At 40.2% G+C, this 21,188-nt stretch overlaps 1 protein-coding gene and 1 long non-coding RNA gene across 3 annotated transcripts in view; one reads left to right on the top strand and one right to left on the bottom strand.

Annotated features, from left to right (window-relative positions):
• The window catches only part of FSIP1 (fibrous sheath interacting protein 1), a 240,833-nt gene that overhangs the window by 164,621 nt on the left and 55,024 nt on the right, over nt 1-21,188 (top strand). The window lies entirely within an intron of this gene.
• LOC129621204 (uncharacterized) lies at nt 2,735-6,498 on the bottom strand. The gene is made up of 3 exons (XR_008699146.1): nt 6,350-6,498; nt 6,061-6,208; nt 2,735-3,657 (listed from the first exon to the last, which is right to left on the bottom strand). It is a non-coding gene; the product is annotated as an uncharacterized LOC129621204 (long non-coding RNA).

Genomic DNA, 21,188 nt, shown 5'->3' with positions numbered 1-21,188 from the left:
CCAGTTAATTGCTTTAAGCTTCTTGGATGACATGAATTGGGGGAGACAGATGCTTAGTGGTTGAGATGGGGGAACTGTTAAAGGCAAAAGAAATCACATGAAAAAGATTTTCTGGGTTTTTTCCCACTTGGGATCTGGCTATTTTTATAGGTCGATTTAGAGGAGTGCAAAAAAAATTTTGGCTTTCAGATCAAAGTGATGTAATCTCCTCAAGAGGCTTCATAGAATCCTTTCTGTCATTTAAGAAAGAACACTGCTACTACTAATAATAACAAACAATGACAACAACCGTAGTAAAACAACAGTAATAACAATAGCAACAATGATGTGTCAAGTGTTTTAATATGTTATTTTCTTGAACCCTCATGACAACCCTAGAAGTAGATATTATTATAATGTAATCTCTACTTTGAGGAGGGGTGGATGAAGAAATGAGGAGGCATGAGAAGTTAACTTGCCCCAAGTCACATACTTTAAAGCTTCTTGAAAAAAATAATGCAGTTTCCATAGCTTGAACTAAACATCTTTTTTAATAGATGGTTAGAAGAAAAAATATGAAAATTTGAGTTGCTTATCATTTATTAGGAGAAAATCAATTAATGTTGCAAAATTTATTAGAAGAATGGAATAGAGATTAACAGTCACCATTTCTGGAATATTGGATTTATGATGATTTTTTTTTTCAAATGGATTCTTGAAGCATAAGAAATTTTGTATTTGTTAACTTGCTGCTGCTGCTGCTAAGTCGCATCAGTCGTGTCCGACTCTGTGCAACCCCATAGATGGCAGCCCACCAGGCTCCCCCATCCGTGGGATTCTCCAGGCAAGAATACTGGAGCAGGTTGCCATTTCCTTCTCCAATGCATGAAAGTGAAAAGTGAAAGTGAAGTTGCTCAGTTGTGTCTGACTCTTAGCGACCCCATGGACTGCAGCCTACCAGGCTCCTCCGTCCATGGGATTCTCCAGGTGAGAGTACTGGAGTGGGGTGCCATCACCTTCTCCGATTTGTTAGCTTAGAAATCCCTAAATTTTGAAATGCATTGTTTGTTTAGTTGTTAAACCATAGAACTAGAGCTATCACTAGACATGGGGACTTGCTTCAGTTGTTTTTCAGAGGTTTATGCCACCCTCCACTTTAAACAAGTTTTCCTTACCATAGACAGTGCCCGCTAGGACTCCGTCTGACCAAGACCAGAGATGTATATTGTGAATTAAAGAGCACTTGGGGTGTTGCTGTCACTATTATAGCTGAGAGGCATCCCATTCTCTGTCTCGTGAAACCTTGGTTAACTCAAATTCAAATCACAAGAAGCCTCAGTTAGCAGGGATGTTTTTTATTTAAAGCAGGCAAATAATAAGAAAAGAAAATAACATTAGAATAATGAGAAAGCAGAGCACAAAGCACAAAGACTTCTTAAGAATGTTCTGGGAATGATGAGTTCAGTCTACTATATGATTGTTTTGTCCTTTCCTTTATGGGGCCATACAGTGAATACTCATTTAAGGGATAATAATTAAAAGACGCTTACTCCTTGGAAGGAAAGTTATGACCAACCTAGATAGCATGTTGAAAAGCAGAGACATTACTTTGTCAACAAAGGTCCGTCTAGTCAAGGCTATGGTTTTTCCTGTGGTCATGTATGCATGTGAGAGTTGGACTGTGAAGAAGGCTGAGCACCGAAGAATTGATGCTTTTGAACTGTGGTGTTGGAGAAGACTCTTGAGAGTCCTTTGGACTGCAAGGAGATCCAACCAGTCCATTCTGAAGGAGATCGGCCCTGGGATTTCTTCGGAAGGAATGATGCTAAAGCTGAAACTCCAGTACTTTGGCCACCTCATGCGAAGAGTTGACTCATTGGAAAAGACTCTGATGCTGGGAGGGATTGGGAGCAGGAGGAGAAGGGGATGACAGAGGATGAGATGGCTGGATGGCATCACTGACTCGAAGGATGTGAGTCTGGGTGAACTCTGGGAGTTGGTGATGGACAGGGAGGCCTGGCATGTTGCGATTCATGGGGTCGCAAAGAGTCGGACACGACTGAGTGACTGAACTGAACTGAACTGAATACTGAGATGCTGGAAGACAGACCATCAGAACTGGGAGGTTCCTGTTATTATTTAGATGAGGACACTGAGGCCCAGGGAGGTGGTCTACAAGAGGTCACTTTTAAGAGTGGTGCTATTTTATTATTTCATCCTGCTTTGGCCATCAGAGATTTGTTCATTATGCTGCTTACTAAAGCATAGATATAGATTCATGTGTCTTAAAAAACTTTTACCAAGGATTGAGTAAACAGTATTTTATGTTTTAATTGTTTGCTTTTAGTCATAAGGGTGGAAGGACTTAATAGTTTGGATATTGGAAAAGTGTTAAGATGCATAGAAAGACAGAGGAATAATAGGATAATACCAGAGAGCCAGAACAATTAAGTGGTAAATCATGTAGCAGTTTTAAATTGGTACCAATTTTAAATACCAATGAACAACACTTCCCAAGCAGGATTTTCCTGGAATATCGGTAGAAATATAAAAAAGTTATCCTCCTTGTCCAAGTAAGTTTGTGAAATGCTGACTCCTTTATGCCTTCTTAGGAATTCACAACTGATGTTAACTTTTTATAAAGGCTCTGAGAATTCCTATAGTAAAGAAACATATTCAACCTTGTTTAAACCAGAATTTTCAATTTTATTTGAGGAATGGAGTTTTTAATGGCATCTTTTGGTGGTTTGGAGTGTTCTTCCTTATTTTTGGCTGTGCTGGGTCTTTGTTGCTGCATATGGGCTTTCTCTAGTTGCAGAGTGAGGGCTACCCTTCCTTGTAGTATGCAGATCTCTCATTGTAATGGCCTCTCCCATTGCAGAGCATGGGCTCCAGAGCTCTGGCTCAGTAATAGTTAAGGCACAGGGGCCTGGTTGCCTTGCAGCATGTGGGATCTTCCTGAAAAGTGAAAGTTGCTCAATCCTGTCCAACACTTTGTGACTCCATGGACTATTCTGCAGGCCAGACTACTGGAGTGGGTTGCCTTTCCCTTCTCCAGGGGATCTTCCCAATCCAGGGATTGAAACCAGCTTTCCTGCATTGCAGGCGAATTCTTTACCAACTGAGCTATCAGGAAAGCCCAACTGACATTTAAACTAGCGGAGGGATCTTACCGGACCAGAGATCAAACCTGTGTTCCCTGCATTGGCAGGTAGATTCTTAACCACTGGACCACTAGGGAAGCCTGAGGGATGGAATTTTTTAGTGTTCTAGGCCAGTGTTTTATAAACCCAGATTGAGAAATGTGTGATTTAGGGGTCCTGAGGATAAGGGAGGCAGGTGGCAGGTGAGCAGAATTGAGAGCTTTGTGGAGGGCGGGGTGTATGAACCAGGCTTTGAAGAATGGGTGAGGTGTGAATATACAGAGAGGAACAAGCATGAGCAAAAGTGTGGGGCCAGGAATGAGCACCAGACACAGCACTCAGCTGGTGCTCAATGAATGTTAACTGAGTGAGTGTATGAGTGAAAATGTGATTTCCATGGAAGGCAGTTTGAATATCAGCTGGATTGGCATGAACAATTGAGAGGTGGACCCAGAGTTGAAGAGGCAGCAGCATCAGATTCTTGAGGGTCAGGCTGAACGTAGGACTTGATCCAACAGGGAACACTTGTTGGTTCCTAGGCAGAGGGTGACAACAGTAAAGCGGTGTTTGGGAGGAACACCCCAGGTGGTGTGGGGCCGGGGAGGGGCGAAGAGACCGGAGCCACAGTGAAGAGCGAGCGGCCTTAGAAAGTGATCTAAGCTCTGTGGTTAAAAAGTAGGTCACATACTGGTTTTTATACATACCCAAGTAATAGCAAAAACAGGAGACCTTTTTAAATATAAGACGTAAGCTAGACTGTTCCATCACAACCATCTTTGATATCTTGACGAACACAGGGATAGTGAAGTATTATCATAATAGGTAGGAAAAATGTCCCTGGAGACAGGAAACTTGTGGTATGTATATATGATATAATATCTGTATATCTATTACTAATGCATATTTGTCCTTATTATGCTAGCAAGGTGTGAAATTCAGGATAAAATATTCTGTCAGGAAATGTCACCAGCCAGAGTTCCTGAAGTGGGTTAGACACTGGCTTTCCAAGTGTTTTTCGTGTCCTCATTTTGCAAAATTGTGTATATGAAGAGGCCAGTAATTTCTTTTTATGCATCTTATGAAAACTCTTAGGACTCTCAACACAATTCCTTTTCCCTTTCTTAAAGAAAGAAAACTAAAAGTGTTCAGTGAAATGCTTATGTGCCTGTTTGTCTTCATTTTGCTGTTATTTTCTGTTTGCTTTGCTTAATTCTCTTTCATTTGCTCTTAGGCTAGACAAAGAGTTCAGTTCTCTTTGGGGTGAAATATTTTCCAGAATCAACCAAAATAAAAAACTTTACACACACACACACACACACACACACACACCCTGGTCTTAAATAGCATTCCTTTCTAAACAGTGATATAAAGATAAGTTACATCACAGCCATTATTGCTTGGTGGCTTGAATGCTCAGATAATTTTAAGGGGTGGTCTTGAAATGCCTACTCATTCCATATTCAGTGACTCTATTGGCTTTTATACTTTTATTTATAGTGTACCTTTTGTAAGAAGTACCCCCAACCCTGCACCATTGATCCTAAACCACCTACCACATCCTACATCTATGTTTTCCAATCTACTTTTACTTTTGTGCGCAGAGCTAGTATTTTATTTACATAATTAGCACGTTCTATTTGTATGCTTATTTCTTCCAGGTTCTTAATCATTGCATTTGTCTTTTCCTAAGGAGTCAGGTCTTGGAGATCATTGCTCTGCCCCAGTGGTTCTCAACCACTAAAGATAAGAATCACCTGGAGAGCTTTCTAAGCATTCTGATGCTTAGGTCTCACCCTCTAAGATCATGAATAATTTGTAGAACCCCCTGTTTATATCAAACCCAAATCATAAAACTATATTGTAGTGAGTAGGTGCTAGGAAAATCTATTAACATATGGTAAATGCTTTATATTAAGGTAATTAAAATTGTTTAGGAAATTTCAAGCTGCCAGTACCATGACAAGTTTATTATTTTTTTTTTTTGGGTAACAATTTTCTAAAGATCACTGTTGCTACTGTTACTGCTAAGTCACTTCAGTCGTGTCCGACTCTGTGCGACCCCATAGATGGCAGCCCATCAGGCTCCACCGTCCCTGGGATTTTCCAGGCAAGAACACTGGAGTGGGTTGCCATTTCCTTCTCCAATGCATGAAAAGTGAAAAGTGAAAGGGAAGTCGCTCAGTCGTGTCCGACTCTTCGCAACCCCATGGACTGCAGCCTACCAGGCTCCTCCGTCCATGGGATTTTGCAGGCAAGAGTACTGGAGTGGGGTGCCATTGCCTTCTCCGAAAGATCACTGGTGACCATCTTTTAATTAACTCAAGGGTAAAATCTAGTGATGATAAATTCACTTTTGGATTCAGACTTTATCATCCTGGTCTTAAAAAATTCAACCTACTAGTGCGATATACTGTATGTCCTATTTAGCAGATATTGTTGGAACACTTAAACATGCATTTTCTTTTGGAAATTAGAAATGAAAAAAAGAAGTCTTTTAAGAAATATTTTGTTGTAGTTGTTCAGTTGCTAAGTCGTGTCAGACTCTGTGACCTCTGGACTGTAGCATGCCAGGCTCCTGTGTCCTTTACTATCTCCCAGAGTTTGCTCAAATTTCTGTCCACTGAGTCAGTGACACTATCTGCCCATCCCATCCTCTGCTGCCCGCTTCTCCCTTTGCCCTCAGTCCTTCCCGGCATCCCCCCATCCTTGGTGTGTGTGTGTGTTTTCAGCCTTTGAGGGATAATTTTTGGAATGATTGTTCTTAAATTTTACCCATAAATTATCATCCCATGGCCCACGTGTGTTAGAGAACACCCAAACCAGTGTGTAACAACACCCTGTGAGAGGCCTGGGGGTGTGGTAGGAAGGTGTGGAAAGAGCAAAGGTGTGGTGTGCCCGGGGCAGGAAGGGGTGCGATCAATACCTGAGGCCCACTTACCAGTAGACAAAGCCACATATTCAACGTTAGGGAATAAACCCCAAATTATGCATCCTCAGGGCTCTTGTTCTCATCCCTCTTCCTGGCCACTTTGTTCTGAAAACCTTTTTTCGTATAACTGCCTGATGATTATTCATCTCACCAATGCCTGGATGAGAAATGGAATTATACAACTTTACACGAGCAATTTGAAAGCTTGAATTAAATAATTTTCTCAGTTTTTGAGAGCAGCAGATCTTGAGAAAGGAGTTTCTTGAACAAATAGAAACTAACTATAAAATAGTTGTACCTTTAGTTAGGTATTTAAATCATCCTTTCTGCTAAGTTTAGTTTTTCAGTACTTATAAATCACAGTGCATTCCAGAGAGGTTTTGAACATCATGCATCCAGATGCTGGTTTTCAGCTCTAGTGGAAATACTGTTCTCAGCTTCTGAATTTGAAACTGCTTGCAAAATTCTCTTGAGTTCTTAGAGGCTATAAAGCAAGTCATGAGCAATTAAACAGGTCTCTCTTGTTTGTGTCTCAGATGCACACCAGAAAAGAATCATTTTGGCAGATTTGACTGATAAATGAGCACTGGTGGGGGGTGCGTGGTGTGCAGTCAGGGCATCTTGACAGGTGGCAATGACAGAGGGTCTGGGGTGACCTGTCCACAGGGACACAAAAGGGTTGCAAATTTCCAGTCATTAATCACCTCTGGAACAGCTGTTTTAAATGTTCAAACCTAACTGATAGGAACGTGGCACAGCCAGACGGCTGGAGGTTAATGTACTTTCCTGTAGGGAGGGGAAGTGTTTGGATACTCACAGGCAGTCAGCTGTGATGGGCATGAAATTCCAGGAGAAGGTGTACTTGGAGAGGTCAAGTGTATGGAGGGAGTTTCAGAAATTGAGTTTTTAAAGTAACAAAAGCCTTTTGAAACATCTAAAGATGGAGAAGGATGTCTCACAGATTATTTTGACTAATAGTTTCAGCTGAGGAAAATGACTGTCACCAAGGTTTGTTATTCATACACTTCATGACATTAGATCCTTTGTAGGCTTGTAAGCTGGGCTACCCTGGTGGCTCAGCAGTAAAGAGTCTGCCTACAACCCAGGAGCCACAGGAGATGTGGGTTTGATCCCTGGGTCAGGAAGATCCCCTGGAGGAGGGCATGGCAACCCACTTCAGTATTCTTGCCTGGAGAATTCCATGGCCAGAGGAGCCTGGCGGGCTACAGCCCATTAGGGTCACAAAGAGTTAGACACGACTGAAGAGACTTAGCATGGCACGGCAGGCTTGTAAATCATGTAGCCACATGGCCACCCCTTCAGACCTTATTTCAATTTATGGTTGGCACACTTGCAGAATTTTCTAATCATACCCCACTGGAAGGTTGACAAATATGACATTGATTGTTGAAGCTTAGATCCAATTTAAAGAACTTGCTTGTGAAAGAATATTTGCAAAGGCAGTTTGTAAAGTATGCACCAAATTGCAGGCACATCCAGAAATAAGGACCAGACTTAATAATCCCACTTGTTGTAGGTAACAATCGTTTATTACTAAAGTTGAAGCACATCATCTAGATTTTTCCAGATATATCCAGAAGTCCCAGAGTGAATACAAACAAATTTGAGACCTACAAGCATTAAGTATTTTCTCATGGGTTTGGGCAAGCTTGTTTCTGATCAGAAAACAGACTATGTTGTTCATCTTTTTCCACATCTTTTTTTTTTCTTTTTTTAATCAGTGTTTCTCAGATCTTTCCTTCCAGGTGCCTCAGGATTTGATAAGACCCAAATTAGCCTACTTGGGCAGTTCCACATAGGAGCATTGTCCAGAACAGGCCCAATTAGGATTTGTATGGGCAAATATTTTCCAGAATTACTCTCAACACTTAAGAACTCAGTTTTAACTTTCTCTAATGACTTCAGTTTGAAATCCATAAAAAGAAAACAAAAATTTTGTGATTTCACTGTTACTGCTTGTCTTTTAAATATTTTCTCATACCTGTAATGACTGTTCTAATAAAATAACAGTCACTTCATGTATTGGACCTCTTTTTTTTTTCTTCTTCTTCTTTTCTCTTTCCCACTGTATAATCAAACTTTCCTCTACCAATACCTAAAACGGTGCCATTTTTCTGCCACACTTCTGACCTCAGGTGCAAAGGACTAATTACACTGCCGCAGGATTCTCTCCAAAGGCCAAGTCTGAATATGAATTTGTTGATTCAGTAGTACATACTAAAAATGAACTGCTTTCAAGGATGAAATCAATTGTGTAAAGAATTTCTCCATTAGAGAAATTTTATTTTCTCACTACAACTCCTGGGAGAAAATCATAGTACAAAGTTATTTTAGAGATACATTCCATGAAGGTCGACAAGTACAATGATAATAAACATCCAAATTATTCACTTTCCCAAAGGAATTAATTTGCATGTTATTTTAAATTTTATTTAATCATATTTATTTATCTTAGATTTCGTTAAATGGACCTTCATGGTTGTCATTTCATGATCTGTACCATTACTGAGACAAACTGAAATCATTTTGAAAGTTTATCCTACATTTCCCTTCAAAAGAAAAGCTCTGGATTTTCTTAAATTTTCTTATTTTTACTGAGATGGTTTCCTCCAAGAAATGAAAAATGACTATAACTTTGAACTTGCCAGCTGAGTCACAGCAGGCCTGAATATAAAATAGCTGAAAACACGTGTGTGCATTCCTACCCAAAGCAGCATTCTTTCTTCCATAGATCACTGTCACTAAAGAATTCAGTTAAATACAAAGACCCTCAGGTAGAAATGGGTAGTTGAGAGCCACCCTGAGTCTCTGAGTCTGCGAGGGAGCTGGAGAAAGCTACTCATATATGTGAGCCCTGCTGGAAAGGTCATTAGTAAATGTCTATCACTCCAGTGGTTTCTTGGACCCCAAGCAGGTTAAAAATAAATAAAATATAAGGGTGGGGGAAGGGAGCTTACATTGAAACTTTTCTGTCTTATCAAAATTAGCAAGAATGCTCACTGCTTTATTCATTATAATAAAGGATCAGCAGATAAGGTATTTTATCCTGTAGTATTCTGCTTCTGCACCATGAATACTTATAGTATTATATAATGATGATATTATAGTATTGAATGATATAATAATAACTGTGATAATGGAATCAGGGATAGATATTGTCTGTGATTCATTTCAGTTTCACTAACTCTGACAAGTATAACATTAAAATTGGAGGCTTTGTAGCAGAATATTACATGTGAGGTAAAAAAAAAAATGAAGGTTGATATCAAAGGTCCCAATCCACATCCTATTCTTATGATTACAATTTGAATTTTTATAGCACCTTTTAATCAAGGATTGCTCAATAATTTTGTGAACATTATTAAGGCTTACAAGCTGCTATACATTTATACTCACAGCTAGGTGATCTATTCAGAGTTCTGGATATTTTCCTATTTTACATCTGATTGTTGATGCAAATGTCCTAGAACATGGGTGGTGGACTTGTGTTTTAATGCTGTGTAATTTTGTTATAACATAGGAAGGAGAGCAGATTTTGGCTTTAAATCATGTAAATGGCAAAGTGGCAAATAGAGACTGGGGGCATGACTCATAGTTCTTCCACTGTACCTCCAAAACAACATTTCATCAGGGAAACCAGAAAAATTACATTCACTGGAAAGTCAAATAGAACACCACATTGGTTTAATCTCATTTTTATATGTCATATTTTATAGTATTAGTCATAGTGCTTATTTGATTTCAAATACTATAAACCCTGTTAATTATAGTCAGTAAACAGTTCTGAGGATTTTTTTGCCTGCTTATAAAAACTGGTCAGAGAAGGCAATGGCACCCCACTCCAGTACTCTTGCCTGCAAAATCCCATGGACAGAGGAGCCTGGTAGGCTGCAGTCCATGGGGTTGCGAAGAGTCAGACACGACTGAGTGACTTCACTTTTACTTTTCACTTTCATGCATTGGAGAAGGAAATGGCAACCCACTCCAGTGTTCTTGCCTGGAGAATCCCAGGGATGGCGGAGCCTGGTGGGCTGCCGTCTATGGGGTGGCACAGAGTCGGACACTACTGAAGTGACTTAGCATTAGCATTAGCATAAAAACTGGTTACTACATATAATGTGAAAAGAGGAAAAACAACAGGCATCCAGGGGAGTTGTATGCATTTATTTACCCATTGGTGCAATTGAGAGTTGCCAGCCACCCATGCTGATTATAAAAATGAGGGCCTGAATTTGTTCTTATGCCCCAATGGTAGGTAATGTGGTGGTACCACATCTCTTAGACTGAAGAGATGTGTACTGTAGAGAGAAACTCCTGCTTCCCTCTCTCTTGAGAGTAATGGGAATTAAAAAAAAAATAATAATTTCAGTCTGAATTAGAAATGGAAAAAATTTGTATATATAACTTGTATATTTTCCTTACTCATATCCTTCTGTGGGTATATGAGACATCTTTGTCTCCAAAGATTTTCAAGCATCTAATAGATCCTACATGTAGTAATGAATAGTTTCTGTTCGAGCCTTTTTGGGATTAAAAAGTTTAAATAAACGTCTGTACCATTTAGTCTTTTTTGCAGCACCTTGGTGGATGCCATCCCTCATAGTTCTCTGTTGTACCAGGTGAGAAGAGGAATGTGGGAGAATTGTGTTTTACACATAGGCTCTCCCACCTTTATTGTTCTTGTGTAGCCTTCATTTGGGGGGCTCCCCTAGTGGCTTGGTGACAAAGAACCGCCTGCCAGTGCAGGAGACTTAAGAGACATGGGTTCGATCCGTGGGTTGGGAAGATCCCCTGGAGGAGGGCATGGCAACCCACTCCAGTATTCTTGCCTGAGAATCCCATGGACAGAGGAGCCAGGCAGGCTACAGTCCATGCAGTCACAAGTTGGGCACGACTGAAGTGACAGAGCACGCATACACACACACACACACACACACACGCACCCTTCATTTGGACCACTTTTTGAGACTTCCCCTGAGGATCCAGTTGAGGTTGCACTTCTCCTTTTTTGAAGCATTTGAGTCCTGTTACTACCAGTTGGATTTAGAGGTCCTGGTGTCATTATCGAGACAGTTTAATACATTTGCTTATTTACATTTTCCCTAACTGTAGGTTAAAAGCCAGAGGTACAGGGGAAAAGGCCTAACTCATGAGTGGGAAATGAGAACCTAGAAATCTAAACATTTGCTCTAGAGCTGTTTTCACCCATCCTGTATGCATCCTGGTGCCACAGTGGAACTCAGCCCGTGAGTTTTGTAGACAATGACTGTGTCACATTGCTATTAGAATGGAAGTAGAACAGTTGGACTGTGAAGAAGGCTGAGCCCCGAAGAATGGATGCTTTTGAACTGTGGTGTTGGAGAAGACTCTTGAGAGTCCCTTGGACTGCAAGGAGATCCAACCAGTCCATTCTGAAGGAGATCAGCCCTGGGATTTCTTTGGAGGGAATGATGCTAAAGCTGAAACTCCAATACTTTGGCCATCTCATGCGAAGAGTTGACTCATTGGAAAAGACTCTGATGCTGGGAGGGATTGGGGGCAGGAGGAGAAGGGGACGACAGAGGATGAGATGGCTGGATGGCATCACCGACTCAATGGACGTGAGTCTGAGTGAACTCTGGGAGTTGGTGATGGACAGGGAGGCCTGGCGTGCTGCGATTCATGGGGTCGCAAAGAGTTGGACATGACTGAGTGACTGAACTGAACTAAGAAGTTCAAACCTAGAAGTTGCTTGAAAGGTCTTGAATTCTTAATGAATGGTTAAAACTCTGGTGAATACAAGCTAACAAATATCTTGATTGTGTCAGACTTTAGGACTCTGAAGGACAGAGGTTCAGGTTTTCACACTGCTGCAAGGGCCCTGGGCCAAGGTACTCAGAGCCTCTGGGAAGTTCTTCATCTGTGAATTACTGAGGTTGAATTAGGTGGTTCATTAGATGGTTCATGTTTCCTCCCAGCTCTAGGGTTCCTTGATTCTATGACATGACAACAGATCCCCAAAATAATTGTACAGCCAGATGAGACTTCATTTTACGTTATTAGGTGTAATGGTGTGGGGAGATCATTAATTATGCTCGGAACAGTATTATCTCTTTGGTGGCTCCTTGAGCTATTCCATTTGAAGAGCTCTATTCGTTGAAGGATGAGCATTTTCAAGGTGCCATAATCATTGGATTGACTGCCAATAGGATTTTACAAAGGCAAGTGATATTTTTCTGTATTTGTTTTTGCTTCTCATTCTTTCATTTTCTCGCCTTTCCCACTTCTGCTTATTTCTTTTTTTTTGATATATTTATGTATTTATTTGTCTGTGCTGGTTCCTCATTGCAGCATGCGAACTGTTAGTTGCAGCATGTGGGGTCTAGCTCCCTGACCAAGGCCAAACCTGGGCCCCTGCACTGGGAGCATACTGGCCTGCCAGGCAAGACCCTCCTTTGCTTATTTCTTAGTTGACATTATTTGGGGACTAAGTATATTTTAGTAGATACATGAAGTTAACACAAATATTCATTGAATTATTCTTCTATATACTGAATATTCATTTATTTATTCAGATATATGTTTTTTTTTTTCATTTTATTTTAACTTTATTGTATTGGTTTTGCCATATATCAAAATGAATCCACCACAGGTATACATGTGTTCCCCATCCTGAACCCTCCTCCCTCCCCATACCATCCCTCTGGGTCATCCCAGTGCACCAGCCCCAAGCATCCAGTATCTTGCATCGAACCTGGACTGGCAACTCGTTTCATATATGATGTTATACATGTTTCAAGATATATGTTTTGAGCATCTTCTCTATGTCAGGTACCCTGTTAAATGCCAGCATTACAACAGTGAAAAGAGGAAATTTACCCTTGCCAAATGGTACTTATTGTCCAGTGGAAGTAAAATACATTTCTTGTTTCAATTTTGAGAGGAATTTGAAACTACTGTTTTATAACTAGATTAAATTCCTTGTTACTTATTTGTGATACTTTTCTTTTCCTTTCATGGATTAGTGAGAATTTATATGAAATAATAATTCTATCTGTTCTATATCACACTCTTGGGTATCCTGAGGATTCAACTGAATATTCACTGAACTTTTATAGTATGTTCTTGTTTGCATTTGTGATTCAAACAGGAAAGGTGCTCTCCATACGTTGCTGTATTTTGTGGGGATAGAGAGTCAAAGGATTACTTGGAGTAAAAAAAAATCTGACAATCATAGGACTCATGAAAAAAAACTTCACATACTCAGTTGTGTCACAAAGTTCCAATATAAAATAGAGTTTATCCATTTCCGACTACAGCCTTTTCAAGAACATAATTGTAGAGTCTTGTATACTAACTTGTAATTCTTTTTTGTTCTGACAGCTTTTATTGCCTTTAACTGAGATTGCTTGTTTAATTACAGACCAAGTTTGTGGTTTCCTAGCTTTCTTTTCACAAACTTTCACAAGGACTTTCAAGGAGACATAGAAGAGCTATGTTAAAAACACTTAAATGTTGCCAGAGAAATAAGAAAAAATACTTTCCCTGCCTCATCACCTCCAGGGCTCAGTCATTCCTCTTAAATGTCTCTGGATCCCCCACAGACCTTCCAACTTTGGCCATGACTGCTATGGCTTTAGCTTCAGAAGAAAGGAAAGTGGTGAACTTTGGCCTTAGGTGTCTCTTGGGGACTAAGAGAATTTGATAAATTTTTAACCTCATATTTTGAAGCTATCTGCTCTTTTTTTTTTCTTTCCCCAGTATTACTTGTGATTTCACAATATCCCTCTGACTTCATAAATTACTTTTAAAATCTGAGGATACACCTTTAAATTTTCCCCAGCGTATAGCATTGGGTCTTGACCTGACATTAACTTTTTCCCCCTAGCTTTATTAAAATATAATTGACATATAACATGTATAAGTTTAAGATGTATGATGAGAAGATTTGATATAGGTCTGTATTGTATGATGATTACTATGACTTATAAGGTCAGTTAATATCTCCATCACCTCACTTAATGACTTTTTTTGATGGTGAGAAATTTAAGATCCTCTTTCTTAGCAAGTTTAAGGTATATAATATGGTATTTTAAATACAGTCACTAGGCTGTACTTAAGATCCCCAGAATTTATTCATCTTACAACTGGAAGTTTATACCTATTGACCAACATCTCCCCATTTTCCCCACCCTCCCCAATCCTTGGCAGACACCGTTCTCCTCTGTTTCTGAGTTTAGATCTTTTAGATTTCACATTAAAGTGAGGGCATAGAGTATTTATTTTTTCTGTCTGACTTATTTCACTTAGCATAATGCCTTCAAGGTCCATCCATCTTGTAACAAGTTGCAGGATTTCTTTCTCAGGCTGAATCATACTCCATTGGTGGTAGTGGTGGTGGTGTGTGTATGTTTATCCACTTATCTATCCAGTGACACTTAGCTTCCTTTCCATGGCTTGACTTTTGTTAACAGCTGGCACTAGTTTTATACTTAGAAATAATAAATACAGAATTGTGAAGTTTAAAAGTGAAGTGAAGTGAAAGTCGCTCAGTCATGTCCGACTCTTTACAGCCCCATGGACTATACAGTTCATTGAATTCTCCAGGCCAGAATACTGGTGTGGGTAGCCTTTCCCTTCTCGAGGGGATCTTCCCAACCCAGGGATGTAACCCTGGTCGCCCACATTGAAGGTGGATTCTTTACCAGCTGAGCCACAAGGGAAGCCCTTATACTTAGAAATAATAAAAACAGTATTGTGAAGTTTAAAGTTTCTATTAAAATGGGGCAAATTTGCTAGTCAAAGCCACACACATACATGCAGATATAAACACACATGGGGAATAGTAGAGTGGTCACTTTCCCCTTTGTCTCCTCCTCGCTGTTTCCCTTTCCCTCTTTTCTCTCTTTCACTCTTCCTGTGGTCCACCTAGCTACATTTTTATGAAGTATTTTGTCTTCTTGATGTCCATAATGAAAATACACATAGTGAGATCTGTGTAACCCCTCATGCTAACAAGAGGCTAAATTACTTAAATAATGTTCAGGAGATTTATAGCTAGAGGGAGGGACAGATCCTTGCTTTTTTTTTTTTTTTATTCTTTTTTTTTTAATTTTTTATTTTTAAACTTTACATAACTGTATTAATTTTGCCAAATGTCAAAATGAATCCACCACAGGTATACATGTGTTCCCCATCCTGAACCCTCCTCCCTCCTCCCTCCCCATTCCATCCCTCTGGGTCGTCCCAGTGCACCAGCCCCAAGCATCCAGTATCGTGCATCGAACCTGGACTGGCAACTCGTTTCATACATGATATTTTACATGTTTCAATGCCATTCTCCCAAATCTTCCCACCCTCTCCCTCTCTCACAGAGTCCATAAGACTGTTCTATACATCAGTGTCTCTTTTGCTGTCTCGTACACAGGGTTATTGTTACCATCTTTCTAAATTCCATGTATATGCGTTAGTATACTGTATTGGGTTCTAATGAGGTGGATGAAACTGGAGCCTATTATACAGAGTGAAGTAAGCCAGAAAGAAAAACACCAATACAGTATACTAACGCATATATATGGAATTTAGAAAGATGGTAAAGATCCTTGCTTAAGATGAGAGATCACTGTGTACTTCTGTAGCTTCGATATTTTCTGTTTTCTTAATATGGAGAAAAAATGCCCTGCTCTTTGCCAATGGCAAAATTTCTAAGATCGCCATGTACTCACTAATTCCTTTGCCAAGTCACATATTACCTACCCTTCTCCGTCCAGTTAGACTTCTGGTTCTCCATTGTTGCTCTGTTTCTTCTTTTGTTTCTCCTCTTAGTTCTTGTTGGAAAGCACATGTCTTTAACATGCTGTTCCATAATGTGCTTTAAGCACACTTAAGGAAAAGAATGGAATAAAGTTAGAAGAATTTTTTCTCTTCTTTGATGCTTGTATCCATTCAAATTGGTAGCAAATGTTCTCCCGTAGGTCCTTGTGGAATTTTAAAACATTCTTGAGAAAATATTGGCAGATATTTTAAATACCTTTTCATGAATTGGGCTTAAGTGAGAACTGAAAAAAGGATGAGGGAAGAGTATTATTTCCAGATTCTCTAATTTACATGGATAAACTCAAGGGAACTTTTACTATTTACCAGCTTCCTTTTTTTCATTATAAGATACAAGTTTGGGGAGGAATAGATACATGTATATGGATGGCTGAGTCCCTTTGTTGCCCACCTGAGACTATCACAACATTGTTAATTGGCTATACTCCAATATAAAATAAGAAGTTTTAAAAAAAGATATTCCTCTCCTTCACAGATGCCAAATACCCACAGATAAGTGAAACTTTTGCAACACTTTGTTTTCCCCTTAACATTGAAAATTTCCAACTTTGGTTCGCCTAAAAATCTTATCTTCCTGTCTTTTTCTGCTGTAATGATGCTTCCCAATAATATAAAGGGGATACCTGTATGAGATGTCCTTCCCTTCCCTTCCCTCCTTTCCTTTCATTTTCTTTTTTCTGACTGCTAGATATGATTCCTCTTCCCTTGTTTGAGAAAGTCCCCACTTTATGAATCTTAGGATTCAGATCTGCCCCTCTTACTATAGCATCTGGGAAGTCTCACTATTTAGTTTCATAGTGGCCTTTGCCACAGGACATACATAAGACCTAGCCTATCCATCCATCCAACTCTGAACTAATGATTGGGGCAGAAAGAGTGGAGAATCCACTCCACGTCAACACTGGGGATAGAAATGTCAGTTTCCTGAGGCAAAGCACAGCACCGGTGTGTGATAACTTGCTGAATGGCCCAGTGGAGCAGCAGCCTTGAACTCTTCGGCATGATTCTGGTGGTGGTGGTTAGCCTTCTATTGGTCCTGATTGTTTCCCAAAACCCTTCTTAAACCTTCTCAGTGATTATGTGAGAGTATCCAACATCATCTCCATCAATTGTTTCTACTTAAAACAGCCAGTCTCAGTTTTGCTATTTCTGTTGTTTGCAACTAAGAACCCTGAGGTATGAAATTTGGTAACAGAAATGGTTGCAAAAAATGGAACCGCAGAGAAATTGGATGGTGGTGGGGGCTCTGGGATTGGTTGTCTGGTTTAGTTGGAGCTAAAGGTAATATAAAAGTCCAGCTGCATAAGGATTGAAACCCTGGCATACAGCAACATTCAGGGGCAAGTCAGCAGATAGAGCATTTGTGAACTACTAAAATTAAGTAGTCATTGAAGGAAAAGGTCTTTGGGAGCCAAGCAGGAACTTCCATAAAATAATGTGATGGGATGAGGATTTGAAGAACTGGGGTGGTGTGGTAGCTGCTTCTAACAGTGCTGGACAGCTTAAAGAAAGAGAATTTGAGCTCAAATTCCAAAATGTTTTTCTCTAAGCATGGATTAAAAACTAGGCACTTTCCATGACTACGGTAAAAGAATCTCTTTTCTTTTGTAATTCTTGGTGGCAAAGGTCAAAAGCCAAATGCAATCATGCAGGTTGCCAAATTAGTGTCAGTTGAATTCACAGCTAGGTCTCTTATGTTAAAGCTGGGGCTTTGAGAGAGAAAGGGTGGGACTCTGAGAATTAGAACAGGGGATATGGCAGGATTTGGTGACTTGAGGTACCTTGAATCCTTAGAGTCGTCAAGCCACCCTTCCCAGCTGAAGTACCACCTGTTTTCCTGTTTGATGAGTCTGTTCCCCTTTTGATTGAATTTTCTGACACCTGAAGGAGTTGCATTACCAAGTCAGTTCTCCCTGTGTGCCTATGACCAATTCACAGATGTACAGCTAAACCTGGATCCCAGCATACCTCAGAATGCCAATAATAAAGTCAATGTTAGGAGGAAATAGGTTAGGGTGCTAAAAAATTGTAAAATTTTGCCAGTTAATATTGAAAAAAATAGGAAATGTTAAAATGGATTTTGAAGGTTCTATGTCCAAGAAAGAAAACTCTGTGGGAGCACTTAATCAGAGGTTCTGGATTCAATGTGCTAGTCTGAATAGGCAGCATTGATTCTAATTGTTTCCTGGATTGGTTGACCAAAACTGGGATGTGACTCCACTGAGATGCTAGAAATTCCTTTATAGAATGTAGAAGTAAGGAATCTAAACACTTAGGGAGATAAGATCAACAGTGGGGATATGTCATTGGTATTGAATCCCTTGAGGGTGTCCTGATGAAACTCTTCAGCGAAAGCTTGAGAGATACAGTGATAAAGGGCCTACTCACATCTTTGGGAGAAAAATTAGTGGTCATTCTGTGTAGGCCAGTGGGGCTAGTAGAATATGCTCAAGCTGAAATGGGACTCCCTGATGTTACTAGGGATATTGAGATCCTGATATAATGGAGCTTCTGGGGAAAGGAATGGCAACCCACTCCAGTATTCTTGCCTGGAGAATTCTATGGACAGAGGAGCCTGGTGGGCTACAGTCCATGGGGTCGCAAATAGTCGGACACGACTGAGCAACGAACACACACACATAATGGGGCTTAAGTAGCAGCACTTTACCACTAGAAGGCAAGATGGGAAACATGGCTACCATAACAGGCAGCAGGATGGGCATTTTGAATGGAATGACAATCAGGGATCTTTGGGAATAGCTATTGATGATGGATCCCTGTGACGGAAATAGATACTTAGCTGTGCTCCTTGGTTCTTACAACCAAAATTTCAGCATCTTGGGCAAACAGAGGCTTGTTTGACTTTTCTTTTTATAGGAGGATGGTTTGGGCTCTCACCTAATTCCTAGACAGATATCTGTTCATAAGCCCAACATCCTTTCAGTGGAAGCAAGGTCAAGAACTTCCTACAAAAGAGACCTGAGCATATTTATTAGAATCTCTTTATTGAAGCAACCAAACTCATTCCTTGATATTTGCTGTGCATTTATGTACCTGGCAAATGCTTTTTCCTCTGGGCAAATAAGCAGAGCATACTCTGGAAACAGTTTGCTTTTATCTAGTGAGAGAAGCAGAATAATCTCACTGCCTGGCCTCAGAGTGGGTGGTATCTCCTTTGGCACCGTGTCGCCGTTTTGTCCACAAAGTTGTTGACCATCACACAGGACATCATGTTAGTCCAGTGTATTTTGACTTGCTAATAGGATCTGGAGAGTAGGATAAAGCAGGTACCACTGATATCTTGGTATAAGACACGTGTGTAGTAGCATAAAGGAGACCGTCCAGGCAGCTGGCTGCCATCCCTACAACAGTGAACCTCCTTTCTCTGTCCCTGACCACTGACAGCGTAATTCTCACCATGTTATGGATACTTTATTTTGCTGTGAGAAATAATCCTGAAAAGATCATATACTGGTGTGGTGATGGAAATGAATAAAGGAAAAAGTAGTTTGAGAAAGTTATGGTTCTTGGCCAAAAAATGGAATTGTTGGTTAAATTAAAGTAGAAATGGCACTAGCTTATGAAATCTATAATATGCTCTATGCAGGTACTGCTAAGCGTTCTTCCTTCCAAGAGTAAGAAGGTTACTTAAATGTATAGATGAGGGTAGGACAGTAGAGAGAAGAGTTGTTCTGGCAGACTAGAGAATATACACATTCTTACATTCTTCTTGAAGACATTTAAATTTTAAAAAAAGATTAAAAACACTAGACCATCCAAAAGAAACATATTGGTTACAGAAGTAAGAAAAAGTGATTCATCAAATTATTCGAGCAGATTCCAAATAATGCCAGTATCATTCATCAAGTAGGAGGTCAAATTTTACTGGAGAATAAAAAAAGGATGCTCAAGTCATGATATGAGCACATCCAGGTGTAGCACGTACCTTTCTAAGAAAAAATATTTCATTCATTAGCCAAGTTTTGTTAAGCTCCTACTATGTCAAAATATTTTTCTGGGGATAGAGTCATGAAATGATCAGTGAACATCTCTGTCCCCTTTGAGCTTGCATTCCAATGGAAGGAGGCAGGCAACAACAACAAAAAATTATAGAAAATATAAGAAGGGGAAGTCCTGTGTATGGAGAGAAATAAGGCAGGGAAGGGACACCAGGAGTGCAGGTACAGAGGACGCTCTTGTACTTTTACGTAGAGTGGTCAGGGAGCGGTTCCATGAGAAGGTGACATTTGAACAAATGCTTGAAAGACATGGGAGAAGAAGTTGTGACCATATCTGGGAGGTGGCCATTTCAGGAAGATGGACAGCAAGAGCAACATCCCTATGACAGGAACATGCCCTTCATGTTCAAGCAATAGAAGGGTAGTTAGTGTGACTGGAGGAATTGAATTGAAAGGAAAGTAGGAGATAAAAACACAATGGTGATAAGGGAACCAAACTCCTAGGAGTTTGACTTTTATGTTCAGGTAGCTGTGGACCATTGGAAGGTTCTAAGTAGAAAAGCACTCAGTGGTTTAACGTACATTTCTGATAGGACTCTCAGGGTTGAGAATGCTCAGTAGGGCAGCCAAGGGAAGCAGTGCAGTCTGGAGGACAAGCAGCAATCTGGTGGGAAATGATGATACGTTAGCATGATAGCGTGGAGAAAGTGAGAATAAGCTAGATTCTGGATATATTTTGAGGTAGAACCAATAAGATTTCCGGATACATTGTAGACATGGTGTGAGAGAAATAATGGAACCAGGGATGGCTCCATGGTTTCTCACTTGAGCAGCTGGAAAGCTGCAGTTGCTATTAATTGACATGAAGACTGTGGGAGAAGCAGGGTTAAGGGTGAGATCAGGAATTTGGCTTTGGACATGTTAAACTTCAGGTGCATCAGTTCAGTTCAGTCTCTCAGTTGTGTTCGACTTTGTAACCCCACAGACTGCAGCACGCCAGGCTTCCCTGTCCATCACCAACTCCTGGAGCTTACTCAAACACATGTCCATTGAGTCGGTGATGCTATCCAGCCATCTCATCCTCTGTCATCCCCTTCTCCTCCTACCTTCAATCTTTCCCAGCATCAGGGTCCTTTCCAAGGAGTCAGTTCTTTGCATCAGGTGTCCAAAGTATTGGAGTTACAGCTTCGACATTAGTCCTTCCAATCAATATTCAGGACTGATTTCCTTTAGGATTGAGTGGTTTGATCTCCTTGAAGTCCAAGGGACTCTCATGGGTCTTCTCCATCACCACAGTTCAAAAGCATCAATTCTTTGGCGCTCAGCTTTCTTCACAGTCCAACT

The sequence above is a fragment of the Bubalus kerabau genome, chromosome 10 (assembly GCF_029407905.1).
Source record: "Bubalus kerabau isolate K-KA32 ecotype Philippines breed swamp buffalo chromosome 10, PCC_UOA_SB_1v2, whole genome shotgun sequence".
Taxonomy (NCBI): domain Eukaryota; kingdom Metazoa; phylum Chordata; class Mammalia; order Artiodactyla; family Bovidae; genus Bubalus; species Bubalus kerabau.
Note: the sequence above shows the minus strand (reverse complement) of the source record. Positions and strands in the feature narration are given on the sequence as shown.